General features: G+C 53.5%; 1 long non-coding RNA gene across 1 annotated transcript in view; it reads right to left on the minus strand.

The window, feature by feature from the left end:
• LOC139355339 (uncharacterized) overlaps nt 1-9948 on the minus strand; it is a 161357-nt gene extending 151409 nt beyond the window's left edge. The window contains exon 1 of the long non-coding RNA XR_011611434.1: nt 8704-9948. This is a non-coding gene — a long non-coding RNA (uncharacterized lncRNA). The remainder of the gene's footprint in view (nt 1-8703) is intronic.
• Between the last annotated feature and the right edge of the window lie 8980 nt (nt 9949-18928).

Below are 18928 nucleotides of genomic sequence, written 5' to 3' on the forward strand. Positions count from 1 at the left end.
ACGAAAGAGAAACTTCAAATGGAGAACATTCTATTCTAGAGGGAGACCTAGCCAACTTTCATCACCAAGTAGCCTGTTTTTGGTAAACGTACCCGTTTTTTGCATTCTGAGAGAGAACTCTGTCCTCTGGAAAGACCGTCTCTTAGATGAGCCTTTTAATTCATGCAGATGTGGGCCGGAGTATTTGAGCATTTCCCGTTATGTGGGGGAAGCCCGAAAAGGTGAACTGCCCTAAATGCAGATTTCTCAGTGTGAGGTTTTAGGTGCTCTGCTTCACATGTAAAAGGCAAGGCAGGGGACAGGAGTGAAGACAAGGTGGGGAGGGGACAGAAGAGCAGGCCCTGCCCCCACCCCAAAGGCAGTGAGGAAATGCCCCCACCAGCACCCTCTAAAAGGCTGGCACAGCAGGCGGGCTCCAGGAGGCCAGGAGGGGATGTCAGCCTCCTCAGTAAAGCTGTTGAACATGGCTGCCTGGGGACCCAGGAGGGGCTCAGTCACACTTGGGGAGAGGCCACACAGAAAGAGCAGGGCCAGCGGAGATGCTGAGATCCTCTCCTCAGCCAGAGGCCACTCGTGGAAAAGCCCAACGGTGCCATCTGGGCAGGAGGTGACAAGGGGCAAGCAGGGTGGACTCCCTCCCAGGGTGCTCAGAGAAGCCTGGCAGAGTCCGAGTGTACTGCAGGCCCCCGAGATGGCAAGTGGAGAACACGGGGACATTTGCCGTTGGGAGCTTTTGATATCCTTGTTCCTACAAGCCAGGGGGAAATGTCACGACTTGATTTTGGCAGCAAAACCCTTCAGCCCAGCTTGAGGAACAATGAGGCTTCAAAAAATGTTAAGAAACATTGCTCCATTCCAGCCTCCCTCCTTCACCTCCTCTCACAGACTAGCACCACCCACGTTCCAAGTCACAGATGAAGAGTCCGAGGGTCAGAGGGGTGGGGTGTTCACAGGAGGGTCTGTGGTTTGGAGGCTGTCCCAGGTTGAAGCCTAGGTGTCTTGGTTCCCAGGATGAGTCTTGCATCCTCTATGACACTTTTTCCCAGGAAAAGGAGTTTCTCTGAGAGAAGGGGGGAGTCTGGCCCCCTCCAAATCCCTGCTGTCTCCTCCAGAGGCCACCTCCAGCCTGGCCTCTCCCTCTGCCTGGCAGACGAGCCAAAGAGGTCCAGTACACAGGCTGCGCACCGCTGGAGGCCAGTGACTACAGGGCTAGCAGGGGGAGAGACAGACCTGAGAGAGGATGAGATTTTCAAAGCTCACCACCGAGAAGCTGAAAGGTTTTCCATTTGAACTATGACAAGTCTGGTGTCTAATTAGACATTATTTTATGTCATTCGAATTAAGATGACCTCATATTATAATTACAGATCTGCTACATTACTTGGAAGTAATTAGCATAACAGGCTATTCTCTCTGCCCGCCCTTTAGGAAGCTCCGGGCTCCACACTGACCTCTCCCGCTCCTCCGCCTTCCATCAGAGATTGTGCTTTTAAGGGACAGCTTCTACCAGGGTTCACATAGCTGCAAGCAGAGGCTTCCCCTGCACACACCTCCATCCATGAGTGGAGATTCAGTGGGCACCTGTGCGCCAAGGACATGGGTCACACAAGGAGACGGACCTTTCATCAAAGGACATTATTCCTCTTACTTTCCATCAGTCCAGGGATCCCCTCTAATGGGCAAAATGTCCCCCACACCCACACTCATACACACACACACAGGTACACACACACACACACACACAGGTACACACACACACAGGTACACACACACACACACAGGTACACACAAACACGCACAGATATAACACGCCCACAGAGGCAGTTCTGTGATACGGATTTGTGTCCAGTTTTAAACCTCCACCCACCCACACACGGTGCCCTGTCCTCTGGGCCCTTCTTGCTCCAGGGCCAGCATGTTTCCCGGCACATCCTGGGTCCACTTGATGTGTACTCACCCGCCAAAACCTGAAACGTACATTCTCAGCCGAGCCTTGCACGAATGATCAGCTCTGGTTCCAGGGGACTGGCTCTTGCCTGAGCACCCAGGTTGAGCAGACTATTTCTGTTCCCTCCCATCCTGCAATTTCACCTGGGATGACAGCCACCTGGGCCATCACTCAGAGGCACCTCCGGTAACAACGGACCGAGCTCCCCAGGGAGCAGCCACCTCTCCAATGTCAGGGACATTCTGCAGCTCCCTCCGACTTAGCACTGCTTCATGTCTCCTGGCGCCGACTTCCCACTCCATGATGTGGTGACATTAGCGCCCGTAAATCATCATGAAATAAAGAGAGATAATTAATATTTAGCTTTGCCAGAGGGAAGCACTTAGGTGAAGCCATCCTGTAGTCAGACGGGTTGATACCTGTCAGCTGGAGGGCGGGACTAATGAGATGCATCAGGCGGTGGTGACAAGGAGCTAAAAAGCAGCTCCTCGCCTCCAAAGTGACTACCACAGGACAAGCGGACTCTGAGGGTGCAGGCAGAGGTGAGCCCGCACACAGGCGGTCTTCCATTTCCCACCCACATCCTGGGTTCTGGGGTCCTGCGATGAACTTCAGGCCATCTGACTAGGCTTGAATACCCCCCGGGATGGGGTGTTCACTTCCAGTCCGGTAGCTTTGGGACAGCAGAAAAGAGAATTGGGACTTTGGTATCTTAAAGGCCTGGATTCAAAGCCCATTTGCCCCTAGACCCACCCCTTCTCCCCCGTTCTGTGCCTTCTTTCCTGGGGAGACATCTCAGTGCACACACAGCATCCTCACCAGAAGCCTGGGTACCATGCCATCCACCCCTCACCCTCAGCCCCCATATCCAGTCCATTGCCTGGCCCTGGAAGCCTGTCCCCTTCATCTCAGGTATCCGGGCCCCAGGAAGACCACCTGCCACCACCAGTCGTCATCAGCTTTCTCCTGCTTTTTGCAATGGCCTCCTACCTGGGATCCTTCCTCCAGTCCTCCCCTCTACTCCTCCATCCCAAATCCATCCTCCAAACTCCTCTCCAGGTAAGGCTTCCAGAATACACTCCTGACCACACACTTTTCTACAGAAAATTGCCACATGCAGGACAACCGCCAGACTCCTCAGTGCCACCTCCCCAGAGCTCCACACTCAGCCCCAACACCTGTTCCTGCAGTACCTCTAGCCACAGTGTGAGTCTCCCCAACCCCAGCCCTGCCCCATGCATGTATACACATGAGTGCACATCCACACAAATACCCTCTGGCCTTTCTGTCTGCTGCCAGTTGCTTCAACCTCCAACAACTGTGCCTGCGGTCATACAGCCAGGCCTAGATCCAACTGTGCCTGGATCATGTAGCCAGACCACTGGTCAACAAGTCACTATCCACTCCTCAAGTCTCAGCCTGCTCACCTGTAAAGTGGGAATGATAAAATAGCATCCACCTCTTGGTGTGGAGGGGTGCTATAACCTCCCAATGAAAAAAATGTATCTAAAGCTCTGGGACCATGTCTGGCGCATGTAAAGAGTTTGATAAATGTTCTTTGCCTTCCTCCAAAAATAGCCAGGGCTGCATCTTAACAGACATCAACCGGGGTTGGGCAAGTGGGAAAAGGGAAGGAAGATTGGACAGGGCAGAGGGAGGGGCAGGGCTCTTTCAGAGGGCGCCAGGAGGGTGCAGTTGTCCATCTACACAGGTTGGCCTGCAAAACGTCTCTGAGACAAACTGTAATCTTTTTTTTTTTTTTTTTTTTTTTGAGATGGAGTTTCGCTCCTGTCGCCCAGGCTAAAGTGCAATGGCACAATCTCGGCTCACTGCAACCTCTGCCTCCCAGGCTCAAGCAATTTTCTCCTGCCTCAGCCTCCCGAGTAGCTGGGATTACAGGTGCACACTATCATGCCTGGCTAATTTTTGTATTTTAATAGAGACAGGGTTTAACCATGTTGGCCAGGCTGGTCTCGAACTCCTGACCTCAGGTGATCTGCCTGCCTCGGCCTCCCAAAGTGCTAGAATTACAGGCATGAGCCACCATGTCCAGACCAAACTGCAATAATTCTTCTGATGATTTGGATGAAAAAATATTTACACAACAAGCACATCTGAGATTAAAAAAAAAAAAAACATTAGAATCTCTTTAGACTAATTTGCTCAACACAAACACCAAATTCAAGCTGCTTCAAAATGAGAAGGAGCGAGATGGTATTTCTCCTTCTTCCACGGCTCAAAGACACACAGCAGAACAGTGTGGCTGGGAGGAGGCAAGGAAGAGCCCTTGGCACTCACTGCACCTGCTAGGTGGTTCCCCAATGCTGGGGCATCCTGGGCTAGTGAGTGTCTAAAGGAAAAGGATTTCTCTGGACGGAGGGCTGCGTACTGCTCTGTATTTGTAGGAGAGATCTTGTACACCAGTGCCCCCCCACCCGCCATGGTGAGTACTATCTGCACACCCACACAGGGTCCCACACACATCCAGGCACCTGGAGAGAGGGCAGGAGGAGGAGATAGCGGAGAATCAGGGCAACAGTCATGAAAAGAGAAACACAGAGGGAGACAGTTTAAGAGAGTGAGAGACACAAAGGAACGGAGAGACAGAGAGAGGTGTAGGCTGAAAGAATGAGAAAGAAAGGGCTAAAAATAAAAAGACAGAGGCACAGACAGACACATAGAGGAAAGAAGAGAGACAGAAAGAGAGAGAGAGCAATGGGAGCATATTGCTTCTTCTCTGTGTCGACATTTGCACACATGGTACAAAAGCAGCAGTGCAGGCAACTGCACAAATGGAGACAATGGGCAGCAGCAGCAAACCGTATTAACAGTCACTGCAATCTCCCCTACCACACACATCAGTTTCACCAAAGAATGCCCTTGATGAAGCAGGAAAAAGCATTAATTTCATTACATCTCTTTACTTGATGACATATTTTTAATATTCTGTGTGAGGAGATGGGAAGGACGCATACACCCTTCTACTATGCTCTGAAGTGAGAAGTTGACTACAGGAAAAGCACTTATGTGAGTTACAAGCTAAACTAGCCACTTTTTTCATGCAACATCATTTTTACTTGACAACTGACAAACTATATTTCTTCAGACTTAGGGATTTGGCAGACATCCTCTTGAAAATAAAGTAGGCCTGTTCATTCAAGGCAAACAACTGACAGCATTTATTGTCAACAACAAAATCTAAGATTTCAAGTGAAAATTAGAATTTTGGGAAGCTTGTACTTGCCTGAGAGCATTCCAAGACTTTTCCACAGAGATTGATGCTGATATTAACTAAGGCAGCTTCTGGATATTGAACAATGAAATGTGTCAACATTTGGAAGATTTTCATAACTCAGTAAACCAGTATTTAATATGACAATGTAAAATCATGCATGGGCAAATGATCTATTCAAAGAACAGACAGACCAACAGACATTAAGAGTACTTAGTCCCTCTGAAGACTGGATGCTTCTCTGGAAATGAGAATAATAACCTCCCTTGCAAGAACATGCTAGCAGTGTCTGACATGTAATAGACATGTGATAGCTTCTGTTCTTAGATTACAGAGGTGGTAGATAAAGTATCACCAAGGCTCTACCCTCTAACTTTAGAATGCCCCCCAACACCACACACGCAATTACCATAGGATGCTCCCAATATAATATCAGCTCTTTGCACTTGGCTGGGCTGGACTGCTAGAGCCCAGTGCAAAGTGGAATTTCATCAGCGTATTGATCATCTTCTAAGCATCTTCACTCACAACTCAGTAAACAGCCAACATTGACCTGAAGAGTGGCACACTTCAAGTATCGGGCCATGTGTCTAAATAGCTCCATATCCATGTGTATGTGTGTATGTTTTTGTTACTGAAAGGGCATTGGGTGTGGGGGGAGGGTATGTCTATACCTGACTACAGAGAGTGAAGCTGGCATTTAAAATCTACTACACTTTAGCAATTGTGAAATATGCAATGCATCCTTATTTATTATAGTCCTCATTCTGTATAAAAAAAAATTTGTGAAGTGATGAATTTGTTAATGAGCTTGATTTAATCATTCTACAATGTAAACATGTATCAAAACATCACACTGCACCCCATAAATATAGATAATTATTTGCCAAGTAAAAATGAAATAGATAAAAATGAGCTTGGTGGAGCACAGAGCTGGCAGCACTGTCCTCAGCAGCTCAGCAGCTTGCTCACCCCATCCCACGAGGGATCTGCAAGACGCGCACACTGTGGCTCTTAGGGCTGAATCCCAACCCAGCAGCCCGTTCTGGCCCAAACAGAGGGTATGACCCTTACCCTAGGGTCAACTAAAGAGAGAAACCAGAGTTCACCCATCTCTTTCTCCCCCTTTCCCCAGAGGTATGGAATATAGATGGTGCTTCAGCACACAGGACATAGTTCTGTCTCAACGGAGCCAATATCTCAGCCTAGCACAGGCCACTTTGTGACCCTCTGTCTTATCCCCCAGGAGCACAGCCACATGGGCAGAAATCAGAGTGATGTTCTTCAAGCCAAGAAACACCAGAGATGGCCAGCAAAATACCAGGAGTTGGGGGCAGACCTGGGACAGTCTCCCTCGCAGGCCCAGAAGGAACCAACCAAGCCCGCACCTTGATCTTGGACTCTTGGTCTGCAGAAAAATACATTTCTGTTGTTGAGGTCACTCAGTTTGGAGTACCATGCCATGGCAGCCATGTAAACTCATAAATCTGGCCAGAAGCTGTCATCACACCTATTTTACAGGTGAAGAAACTGGAGCTCTGAGAGATTAGGGACTTTGCCCAAGGTCACTTGGCTAAAAACTTGCTGAGCTAGAGTTAGCCTTTCTTTTGCACAGCCCCTCAACTGCGGGTATCTCCGCCATCTCCCTGGCCCCGCACGAATCAGCAAATGGTGATTTATTCACCTGTGAGCTCTGAGGTGAACAATCAGGTTTTCTAGCCTCAGCACGAAGCAGAGCTTTAAGATGATAAACCTACTTTACCCTTGGCAAACCCCACGTGTTGTCCTGAAGGACAGAGCTGATCACTTACACGTTTAAGGAGCCATATAGAGAAAGGGCCTGCATGGGGCTCCAGGCCCCAGGTTTGAACCCAGCTCTGCCTTTCTCCAGCTGTGGAAACTCATTACATTTCTCTGTATCCCAACGTCTTCATCAGGACCAGGGATGTTAAAGTTGTGGGAAGGATTACATCAGAGCATCCAAGCTTAGGGTGTGCTGTGGCATGCAGTCAATGTTGAATGAGTGACTTTGTTACCATCATCGTTACTACTGTGCTTTCTCATTACAAAACCAAATGTATTCATGACAAATTTAAACTCAAAGCCTCTGTCCCAGGACCCGCTACAGGCCTCTTGGAATCACCTCCCTTATTCATGGAGAGAATACTCGGGAGGATGAGGGAGACCCAGGGCTGACCTGGAGGGGAGGTGGACAGCGGGACAGCAGCCCTCCCACAGGAGCCAGGCGCCCCTCTTCCACCCATCTCCTTGCCACCCCGTGTAGCTTCCTTCTCTACACTACCAGCTAGAAATGGGAGTTGGCTTTTTAAACTCAGCCCCGATGCGATCACACTGAAGCTGGAGAAATGCATGTCCTGCTCCATCAGGACAGGACAGGCAGGAGGACCAGGATAGACACTCCCAGGCCAATGCGCGTGAGCCTTGGGTCCAAATCTCAGCAAGAAGATCCAAGAGAAGACCCAAGGGAGGTCTTCTCCCCCGGAGTCAGGGCTTCTTCCCTGGAGAGACGGCTGCAGGTGCTTCCCATCCTCTCGGGTCCATGAGTGACTGCTCAAAGGGACGAGGCCTCCTGGGGAGGCACTTCTGTCCCTTGTCAGGTTAAGTCCTTCACGGGTCCCCACCACAGACAGGACAGGGCGCACTGAAGCTCCACTGTGTGCATCACAGTCTTCCTGGCTGGGACCCTCTCGCCCATTCCCCAGACCCTTCTGCAAAGTTCAGGAGTGAGGAACTCGGCGGCGTAGCCCCACTGCAGGCAGGGGTTGGATCCCAGCCACACCACTGGCCATGAGCTCAGACACATCGCCAGTCACTTGACCTCCCTGAGACTCAGATTTTTGGCCTTTTGGCCTCTCAGTAGGAAGCATCCAGGGCAGACCAGCGAGGAAATGCAATTGACCCCTGACCAGACTCCCAGCCCCGCGGCCACCCGCTGCGGGATCTGCAGGCTGTGGAAGGAGCTGAGTCAGGGGTGCTTGGGGGATGTATTGGGAGGGGAACCTGCACCCTCGCTGGCGGGGGTGGAAGGGGAGGCAGAGGCCAAGGGCTGCCTTCAGGCACCATCTCAACGAGAGAATCAGGAACTAGAGCCCCCAGCTGTGAGGGCCCTGTGAGATTTCTTCAACTTTTGTCACTTCCCCACTTTTTCCCCTTTGGTTACCACCCTTCTGCCCGGCGTGACTGTTAATTAACCCCTTACAGCTGCAAGGGCTGGCCTGCAGGGTCAGCAAAGACAGGAGCCAGAGGACAGCCCCACCCCAGCCCAGGCCAGTCCCGAGATGGGACCAAGCCAGCAGGGCCTAGGTCCAGGCTGAGTGGGTGAGGGGCGGCCCAGGCCTGGAGCCACTGCAGCCAGAAAGGTCCTGGGCCCCCAGCCACCCTCTGGGTAAACGCCTGGTGAATGTCCAGGCCTGGTTGTGCCACAGGCCCGGCTCCCAGTAAGTTGCTGCACGGGGAGGAGGAGATCTTGCCCTGCGCCTGCTGCTTTGCTGGTTATGCTCACCTCTGCCCGGATCCACCCGCTGGCTGCTTCCGTGTCTCCTCCACTCCCAGGCCTGGGGGAGAAAGCCCAGGAGGGAGGCTTAGAGCGCCAGGCCCTTGTGGCTGCCCTGGCTCCATGCAACTGAACTCAGCCCCAGGGGATCTCTGCTCTGACTAGAGAAGGTCCAGGGAGAGGAAGGGGCTGAGGAGGGGAGCAGAGCACACCCCAGCACACTCCATGATTCGTCTGGACCCAGCGCCTCTGCCAGTGTCCGTGCGTGTGCACGTGTGTGCACTGGGGGTAGCGTGTGTGTGGCACTTTCGACCTGAAAACACACAGTATCTCTCCAATCCTCACAGCAGTCTCATGAGCAGAAACGTTTGTGTCAATACACAGATAGGGACACCACGGTTTGGACTGACTCAGTGACTGGCGGGGATTCTCACGCAGCCTGGGGCGCTGCCACGGTGGTCCCTGCGGACATCCTGGAACTCTGCTGCAGGTGGTCGCGGTTGCCAGGCAGCACCAGCCCATCTCTGAGACTTCCACACACAGAGGTTTACTAGTAACTCATTTGCATATCAGCCTCTTGCTGGCAAGATCTCTTCCCTACCCCAGCTCAAAGGCTCAGTGCTGCCATCCAAGCCAGCTTCCTGTGTTCTGTCCAGAGCAGAGGAGAGAGAACCACCCACCTAACACCCTTCGTGTAAAAAGCCGTAAGCCTCCTGTGCTTGCAGACTTCACCACCAGACTGCAGCCTCACCTTCCCCCAAACTTCCCTCCCGGTTCTAATTTTTCAGTCTTTTACTCATCTCTGGGGGAAGCGGCCCGGGGGGCGGGAGGCACGTGGGAGGCCGAGAGCTCGGTGTTGAAGTCGGTGGCAGCCCCGGGCTTGTGCTCACCCAGCAGTACCGGCCCCACTGCTGCCTCGGAGAGACAGAGTAAGATCCACATCCTAGCCCAGTGCCAGGCCTGGGGAAGGCACGAGACGAACAGGCCCAAACCAGCCAGGACCTGGGCAAGCCCCTTCAGCCAGTGCCTCTGGCCCTGCAGCGCACTTGACCCCTCTGACCTCAGCCCTATGAGTCCAGATCCTTCCTCCCTGGGCAGATCCCTTCCCACCCACATTGGATATCCTCTGCAAAACATCACACGTCTTCTGTTCTCCATTCCTGGAGATCGCGACACCATCACACAGGCCTGAGCCCTCGAGACATCACTCTGAGCCCTGCTCTGTGTGATGGCCCGTGGAGGCCCTGGTCCTCCAGTTTGTCATCCAGAGAACGGGACTAATGCTCCCTTTAGCTCCTGGTTTGGGGGTGGGGGAGGTTTGTCACGCAGCGAAGAGCAACGGCCTAACTGAACTCTAGATAGGTAACACGTATCACTCTCTGCAATCTGCAAGCTCCACACTCTGCCTGGGAAGATTAGATTAGTAAGCGCCCGGTCATCGGAAAATCCAGCTCCAGATACCTAGTATCTTGTTTTCTTCCTTCTGTGCCCACAATGTTTGTGAGGCTAACTTGGCTGGCATTTTTTCAAGTGTAGAAACAAAGCAGGCAGCTTTCTCCTTTCCAGACAGGGCGTCCCTGACTTCAGTCATCTCCCACCCTTGACTCTTCCCCCAGACACCTCCTCCAGCCCTCTGAGTTTTCCCAAATGGGGCCCAGGCCAGACTGCACTATGTCTTGGGGCCCTGGGCACCAGGCCTCCCCTCCCTCCCCTCCCGTTTGCCGATCATTGTCATCCACGCTGGGTTTTCCAGAAAGAAGCACAGCCTGTGTGTCTCAGGGTCCTTCTCCCATCTCCTCTCGGCCTCCTGGTTGGTGGGCTCCACACAGCAATACCAGCCCCCACGCATCCTGACAACTACTTCCCAGAATTGGTCATTTGGCAGGATTTGAAATCATTACTGCTTCCAGGCCTGTTTGTATGTCACACTCCTGGGAGAGATTATTAAAAGCATAATTTTTAAACAGACAAGAGTAAAGCAGCCCGTTTGGCTAGGGTCTGATGGCTACATCACACCCTCTGGAGAGAAGGACAGCAGTGAAGTTCTGCAGGCAACTCCTGCCGGTCTTGGACGTGATGGAAACTCAGGAGGTCACGAGGCCCCTCAGTCGTTCGACCTGACATCGCCAAAACTGGAGGTCTCCTGGGAAGCTTTCTTTTTTATCTCCATTCCAGGAGCAGAGTCGGACTTGCTTTCTAAGCTGGGGCTTCTCAGATGGGGCTGAGCCCGCAGAGGGTCGGGAGAGCACGAGTCTGGGCCGGGCTGTCCCTTCCTCCCACACTGGGTCCTGCCACATCACTGCCAGCCTGCCAACACCCCCGACCTGGCTGTCCACGTGGCCTAAGCTTTCCTGTCTTTTCAGGCCAGTCTTAACCTTGGATCAAAGGATCCAACTCAGGCAGAGACTCACCTCTCATAAGATGCTGCATCTGGGGCATGACTGCACTTGGTGAAAGGGGAGAAAGTAAAGGGAGCTCCTGCGTGGGTGACAGGCTAAACTTGCTGATGCCAGGACTCAGTGGCTCTCGGGGAAAGAGGACGCCAGGCTGAACATTTTCAGGAAGCTCCAATCCAGCTAGCCAGCCTTTCCTGCTGGCAAATCAGCTCCCAGGGCCTGGGCTCCCGGGGAGAAAGGAATCCAGAGACCTTAGACAGAGAGACATCAGGCCAAGTGGGGACCGAAAATTTTACATCTTAAAAATACCTCAGCTCTTTTCATTCTCTGGTTGAACTTGTCGAGTCTTCTCCTGCCCAAAAAGCAACTGCAAGTGAATGCCTGGACCAATGGAAAATGCTCAGGAGGGCCCCGGCCAGGCTCCCGCTGAGCCCAGCCCCTTCTCCCTCATTCTCCTTCTTTCTCTGTGTCTCTCTGCCAGTCCCCACCCTCTCTCCTCTCTCCCTGTCCTGGCCCCGTCATGGTCCCTCTCGTGTGCATTTCTGTCTTTGCTCTCCTGCCCCACGTCTTTCTCTCTCTCTCCTTTCTTTCCACCCTCAACCTTCCCTTCTTAGCCTGGAGAAAGCTGTAATTTAGGGCCTCTCTCCCCAAATGAATCTCTCAATATCTACAAATGTTAACTTCATTAATTTGGGAAGGATTTATCAGTACAGAGGTTAATTGTCTTTCCCTGACATGTTTTTACTGAATACATCTGGGTGACAAAATTAATTTCCTCATTAGCTATTTTTGAAAGTGGAACAAGCTGAGGGGAATCAGTGCAGGGAGAGTTTGTGCCATGTGAGCTGTTCCGGGCTCCCCACAATCTGCCTGGGTGCTCCCTCCCATCCGAGGTCATGGGGGCCTTCCGAGGGTCTGAGCTCTGCAGGACATCCCGGCTGAGACAGGCTGGAGGCAGGTCTCTCTGGGCCCAAGAGCTCCAGGGATGGCCTTAGGCTGAGTGGGGCGACCCAGGCCCACCTGGCTGCCCCAGGGCTCTTCCTTTCCCTTGTGGGAAAGTGACTTCTTGGTGGGACACCCAAACCACTGCTCCTTTGAACAGACGAGGAGATGCAGACAGAAACCGAGATCTCCCAAACAGCCCCAGCTCAAGACCTGTTCAGCTGGATCCAGGAAGCCAGACCCAGGAAACCAGACCCAGTTATTCTGAGGGCCTTGGGAGTCAGAAGTGTGTGTCCTTCATCGGTCCCTGATTAGCCAGGCCCACAGGTGCTTCCTGGGGTCACTTCCAGCCCAGATGCCCCAGTGTGGAGTGGCCCCAGGACCACTGCACTTCTCCCTAAGGGAGAGGAGGATGTGGGAGCTGGCCAAGTGCCCAGCCCTAGAATTCAGACTGGGGACATCTTGGACCACCTACTAGAAAAGTGGCCACGTGTTGGGACCTATATTCTGGTGCAGGTGTCAAGCAGCTAAGAGCCTGGGACCGTGGGCCATGCACCCAGCTTCTCGAGGCCTCGGTTTCCTTGACTATGAAGAAAATGGCTGCCCCACTGCCAGTCCCAGGAACCTCCCAGACCCAGACCCCGAGGCTAGCCCTGCCCGCTCTCATCTCGCTGTAACCTGTCTTCCCTCGCGGAGTCGCTCTCACTTCACTCGGACCATTTCCCCAGGATTGCTCAGGACAAAATCCAGACCAGGCAGCACCCAGCATCCAGAGCTTCTCCGTGCAGAGCTTCATCCTCCTCTACCCAGACCCTCCCAGGCCAGCAGGCACAAGCTCTTGGCCACATTCTATTAGAGCAGAGAGGAAAAGAGACCCTGGGGGTCAGGAGACTGCCCTGGGCCCAGGCAAGCACAGAGGCCAGAAGGCCATTCCTCTCTGGACCAAAGCCCTGACCCCACTGGGGGATCCCAGCCTCCCGTGTCATCCCTGACCCCATTGCGGGATCCCAGCCTCCTGTCATTCCCGACCCCACTAGGGACCCAGCCTCCTGTCTCATCCCCAACCCCAGTGGGGCACCCCAGCCTCCCATGTCATTCCTGACCCCAGTGGGGGACACCAGCCTCCCAGGTCATCCCCAGCCCCAAAGGGGGACCCCAGCCTCCCGTGTCATCCCTGTCCTCGCTGCAGGACCCCAGCCTCCTGTGTCATCCCCGGCCCCACTGGGGGACCCCAGCCTCCTGTGTCATCCAACCCCATTGGGGGACCCCAGCCTCCTGTGTCATCCGTGTCCTCACCGCAGGGCCCCAGCCTCCCATGTTATCGACCCCTTCCTTTCTAGGAAACAAGGCGTGGGCCGCAGCGTTCGAGTTGGTCCTGAATTTCCTGTTTCTTTAACCTGAGACATTTTACACACATGGGCACACTCCCCAGCTGCCGCTTCTGACCTAGCCCAGAGAATTTCATGCAGCAGCAATTTCAGTAACAGGAAAAACCAGACCCAGGGAGCTATCTGAATGTCACAAGCCAGTCGCCTGGGGCAGGAATAGGACGGGCTGCCAGGCTCTCCCTCCCTGTCTCCACTTCCTTTCTCACGGCCACTGCTCCCTCCTGAAGGTGGCAGCAAGGGCAGAAGGATCCTTGGGACAGATGGCTTCCCATCCTTCCCTGGGGCCTCCAGGACCACCGTCCCTTCCTCATACCCTCCTACCCACCGCGGAACAACTCTGGCTGCTGTACACACAAGCGGGGACCCTCGTAATTGCGTTCAGTTGGGCTGTGCTGAGCCCTCCTTCCCAGAGACCCTTCTCGTCAGCTGCACTCCGCTTTCAGCCTGAAACAGTGTCTCCACAATCGCCAGGCTCTGTGGCAGCCCTCCCTGCAGTCAGCCTGCCTCATGCAGGCTTTTCTGAAACAGGACTTCTTTGCTGGGGAGGTCAACGGACAGGATTCTGGCCACGAAGCGGGACCGAGGAGGATGTGCCCCTGCTCCCCAAAAGCGAGAGAGGTACTCCGCTGGCCTGCGGGATGACCAGGAACAGGCCTCAGGGTTCCCCACGTCCCTGACACTGAGCCTGTGGATGAAGTGAATCTGTCATCAGGGGAACAGGGGGGTTGAGGAAGGCCTCCCAGAGGGGCTGATCACAGAGCTGGGTTCTGAAGGATGAAGAGGAGTTTGCAAAGCCAATCAAAGGAAAGGGCATGCAGAGGGAGGTTCTGGGACTTAGGAAGAGCCCAGCCCCACTGGGGAGCTTCAAGCTGCTCCGTGCTGCTGCCACATGTCCTTCAGAAGGGGAATGGAGCACAGGTGACGGAAGGAGCCCTGGTGCCTTCCTGCAGGGGCTCTTAGCGGGAATTAGGCAAGACCAGTGGCAGAAAAGAACTTGTGGGTTAGGAAAAGACCCTGGGAGGCTGTGCAGAAACCAGCCCAGGGCTGTGGGAGCCAAGCAAAATTCTACCTTGAAAGTGGGGAGCTCTGGTCATAAGAGACTTCCTTCTAATGTGAGCATTTCCTCTATGAAAGAGAATGGAGGGACATTTACAGACATTGTCAGATGAATTCTCAGAAAACCTTGGGGAGGAAATTGGAAAGCCCTGCCTGCCCCAGGCATGGCAGGCATACCGCGTTCCTGGCTAGTGAAGTGGTTTGCTCAGGAGTTTTTGCAGAACCCGAAAAGTTAGATGGAACCCCATTTTAGAGATGAGGAAACCGAGATAGAGGATGCTTTGGATGACAGTACTTTGGTGCCTGTGCCAGGAATCGCACCCGGATCACCCTGGACCACCTGCCTTTGATGTGGCGTGGCAGCTGCATGCATTTTCCTGTGCAGGCACTTGGGTGGCCTGTGTTGCCTCCAAATTCGGACATCTGGCGGCTTCTCGGTGACCCCACCTGAAACCCAATCCACCTCTTCCGAAGCCAGCAGATAGTGAATTGCTCAGTAAGAAAAAGGTCTGTGCAAAACAGGAGACTAGAAAGAAACCTCAGTGCCTCCAGGTACCTCATGTGAGCTCCGTTTGACTCTGCAGAAGCAAGTTCCTTGCTTTTAGAAGAGTGATTGGGGCTGGGCATCATCCAGACCTGTGTGCAACTATTGGCTGCAGGCGTCTCTCCCACTAGATGGAAGCGCTCAGAGAACCAGGCAGTGGAAGGTGCATGACGGGGGGAATGAAGGATGGAAGCGCTCAGAGAACCAGGCAGTGGAAGGTGCATGACGGGGGGAATGAAGGATGGAAGCGCTCAGAGAACCAGGCAGTGGAAGGTGCATGACTGGGGGGAATGAAGGATGGAAGCGCTCAGAGAACCAGGCAGTGGAAGGTGCATGACTGGGGGAATGAAGGATGGAAGCGCTCAGAGAACCAGGCAGTGGAAGGTGCATGACTGGGGGGAATGAAGGATGGAAGCACTCAGAGAACCAGGCAGTGGAAGGTGCATGACGGGGGGAATGAAGGATGGAAGCGCTCAGAGAACCAGGCAGTGGAAGGTGCATGACGGGGGGAATGAAGGATGGCAGCGCTCAGAGAACCAGGCAGTGGAAGGTGCATGACGGGGGGAATGAAGGATGGAAGCGCTCAGAGAACCAGGCAGTGGAAGGTGCATGACGGGGGAATGAAGGATGGCTGTCCTGAGGCTGCGCTCGAATGGAGGCTTATTTAACATGGAGCCTTGTGCAAAACACCCCGGGGACAGGCCCCTATAGAATCGAGATCACTCCGTGTGATCTGCTGCTTCCCTCTCCAGTGGTTTTTATCTTTGAACAGAGCAAATCCTGGCTCCACTGAGACCTGCTCCATGACAGCCAAATGCAGCCACTGCACCAGGTTGCGGGTGAGGAACTTCTCGGCCATTCCGACAAGGCCTGGTCATCAAAAGCCATGATTTTCTTGCATTCTGGGCGTTGTGACTTCTTGAGATGGGAAAAATGAAGGGCTGTTCCACGATTTTGTTCTCAGTCTAAAGGATCATTGCTTTGGAAAGCGGTCAGATTCTGCCTTTGGTTGATTTTAGGATCCAAAACTATGGCGATGGGAAAAGGGAAATGCATTTTAGGATTTCAGGTATTTTCTAAAATGTGCACATGATTATATCCTGCAATCTTAATGGTTCATGCATCTCACACTCAACCAAGAGTCTCTACTGGCCTAAATGATCAAAGCATTTCCAGGAATTATTCAAGAAAAAAAATCTGCTCCCATCACTCACCGGCTGAAACACCCTCAGCGGCTCCCTCTGCCCTCGGATGCAGTCACCCTCCTTACTGAGCTTAGTGAGGGCTGTACTAAGCGTTTTGCATTATTCTCTCATTTAAGTTTCACAACAATCACAAAAGGAACTATCATTAGACCCATTGAATGAATGAGAAAACTGATCCTTAGAGAGGTCAGGGACTGGTTCAAGCTGACTGTGCTGTATAGTGTCAGAGCGGGGATGACCCCAAACCCACCAAGGCCATTATTAGCACCCCCAAACTCCATGACCATCTCCTAACTCTCTCCTTCCCCCTCATCTAATTCCTACCCATGGATGATACTGTTTGTGTCTCACCTACTACTCCAGTGAGCCCCTCCTGCTCACCTCCCTGGGCCCCAGGCCAGCCCCCCTGGGTGCTCCTGGCAGCAAAGCCCACATCTGATTAGGGAACTTCTTATTAGGAGGCTTCCTTGTTTGTTTTATCCACCTTCTCCAGACTGGGACCCCTGGAGACAGAGCCCTGTGCTCCGGAGGCCAGGTGGTCCCTTGCTGTGCCCGGCACAGAACCTGGTGCCCACAAGGAAGGTAGTAAATCTGTGCGGAGATTTCATTTCATTCTGCATTGGAGGATCATTTTCATGCTCCACAACCTACTGCTATCAATAAAATTAATATTATCTTCCAGTAAAGTCTAGAGTGGTGCTTCTCACACTAGAGTAGGCAACAGGGCCACCCAGAGAGTCAGGTAAAACTCAGAGGCGCTGGCTCCAGAGGCCCAGACAGGTGAGGCTGCGTGGCTGGTCCTGCCCCCGCCTCTGAGGGGCACTGCTCTGCAGCCGGGAGCCCACCCTTGAGTGCAACACTCAGCAACCAAAGGCACCTGGCTGGGAGATGACTGACAGTGAGGCAGCTCCAAAACTCCCTTCCACAGCATTTACAAAACAGACACAGTCAAAGTTTTCTATTTGGAGGAGTCATTTGCTGCAATAGGGGTTTTCCCTTCATTTTTGGAAATGCCATGAAATAAAATGTTAAATGTGACTCCAATATCCTGATCTGAGGCACAGACAACTCACCGCAGTTACACCTCAGAGAAAATGTGGGGCTCCCCGGGAGAGGGGCCGCACTCAGCCTGGAGTTATGTTCTGACTTCTCAAAACACGAAACCATTTATATTGGCTTTGGCGCATTCAAAAGAAAATTCCCTTATGTCGCATGCACGCGCGTGTGCACACAGAGATCAGCTTTCGGTTCACAATGAGTGTGCCCCTGGGTCTTTTCTGCGTCTCACTCACTGAGGCCTGGGGGACCAGGCCCAGGGGGACTGACGGGGCGCCTCCGTCTGTGCTCCCTGTCCCCGTTGGCCAGAGCTGGTGAATCACCCGGCCTCAGCAGCCTGCGTCCTTTCCCAATTACCGTAGCTGTCAGAGCTGACTAAAAAACCAGTAGCAGCTGGCAGGAAATGGGTAAGAAAACTGACCACAGATAAACTGTAGGACTCTACAGAGGAGCAGCAGATAGACTCGGGGACAGGAAGTGGAGCTGTTAGGACTCGGCCCTCGCCTGCTCCCGGGCACCTCAGGGTCATCTAAGGGTGCACGCACCTGAGATGCTGCGGTGCTCGCGTCACGCAGTGACCCCGCAGCAGGCAGCAGCCATGGCCCCTGAAGGGAAAGAAGCAGTCAGGAGTGGTGGAGAAGCACCCCCAAAAGCCCTGGGCTTTGAGATTCCTGCGAAGGCAGTGGTTCTGCTAGTCTGGGGATGATGGAATCACGGCCGGCAGAGCCTGCACTGTTGGCGTCAAATGCCTGCTGGCCATGCACTGCCTCACCAGGCTCCCTGCTGCCAAAATGACCAGCTCTCAGGCAGGGAGAGGCCACCGCACATTGAGAGCAGTGCTGGTGCTGGTGTTGAGGTGGGGAAGCGCTTCTCTATGGAGTTACAGGTCCAGCGCTTTCAACACTCTCACTGCGTTTCAGCCTATGCCAAGGACAGGCCCTTTGGAATCCCTAGTGATGAGAAAGTAGCAGCCAGGTAGCATGCCGGATCCTTCCATGCATCGTCCCATTCCTGTTCACATGCCCTAGGAGGCAGCTCAGACTATCCCCATTTTACAGATGTGCAAACAGAGGCTCAGGATTAAATAGGTCTGGCCCTGGGTTCCACCACCAATGAGGGGCAGAGCCTGGATTCAAAGTCTGACTGAGGTCTCTGCCCTGACAACCTCTGCTCACAGCAGGCCGCTAGGTGCTGAGATGGGAAGAGGAGAGAAGGGGTCAGAGGGAGACGGGGGGTGAGCACAGCTGAGGAGCCTTGCCTGGGCCCTGATCTTTCACCCAGAAAGAAAATGGGGTGGTCAGTGTTTAATCACATCTTCCCAGTGGCCCAAGCTGGATGTCTACCCAGAACACCGCCTCAAACAGCCCACCCTCTCTGCACCAAGGCAGACCCAAGGTGCTTCCAGGGGCAGCCAGAGAAGGGTGGCTTCTGTGTGGCCTGCTCTGGGACAAGCTACTGTGACAAGAAGCTGCAGCATCTGCTATTGAATTTGTGACCCGGGCCTTGGTCCCTCAGAGGGTGCAGGGCACAGCTGGGGCAGAGGGTGAGGGTCTCCTTCCCATCTCTGGGAGGTGGCAGAGTGCACCTGCTCCACGGAGCGTGCGTGGCCCCCTCTGCTGGCGCCCGGTCCAGCTCTCGGGTGAGCGA

This window comes from Macaca nemestrina, chromosome 13, assembly GCF_043159975.1.
Source record: "Macaca nemestrina isolate mMacNem1 chromosome 13, mMacNem.hap1, whole genome shotgun sequence".
Lineage (NCBI taxonomy): Eukaryota > Metazoa > Chordata > Mammalia > Primates > Cercopithecidae > Macaca > Macaca nemestrina.